Source organism: Haliaeetus leucocephalus, unplaced genomic scaffold, assembly GCF_000737465.1.
Source record: "Haliaeetus leucocephalus isolate CR32 unplaced genomic scaffold, Haliaeetus_leucocephalus-4.0 Scaffold261, whole genome shotgun sequence".
NCBI classification, from domain to species: domain Eukaryota; kingdom Metazoa; phylum Chordata; class Aves; order Accipitriformes; family Accipitridae; genus Haliaeetus; species Haliaeetus leucocephalus.
Genome location: NW_010972697.1, coordinates 254,161 through 254,557, shown reverse-complemented (window position 1 = coordinate 254,557; position 397 = coordinate 254,161). Strand labels below are relative to the sequence as shown.

Genomic DNA, 397 nt, shown 5'->3' with positions numbered 1-397 from the left:
GGACATGGGGGATGTTGGGGACCTGGGGACATGGGGGACATAGGGAATATGGGGGGACATGGGGGTTATGGGCATATACAGGGACACAGGGGCATGCGGGGGACGTGGGGACATGTGGGGGGATATAGGGACATAGGGGGACATGGGGGATGTTGGGGACATGGGGGACATAGGGGATATGGGGGGACGTGGGGGTCATGGGCATATACAGGGATACAGGGACATGTGGGGGACATGGGGACACGAGGACACCGTGATACAGGGAGACACGGGGATGATGGGGATGGGGACAGTGTGGGGACACCTCGTCTGTAGGCAAGACATGGCTGGAGGGACACGCGTGTGCGTGTGGCAGGGGGTGACACCATGTGTGCGTGGGAGGGGGCCGTGGCGGTGC

At 62.5% G+C, this 397-nt stretch overlaps 1 protein-coding gene across 1 annotated transcript in view; it reads left to right on the top strand.

Moving 5' to 3' along the window:
- Window positions 1–397, top strand: part of TNFSF14 (tumor necrosis factor (ligand) superfamily, member 14) — a 2,063-nt gene that overhangs the window by 253 nt on the left and 1,413 nt on the right. The window lies entirely within an intron of this gene.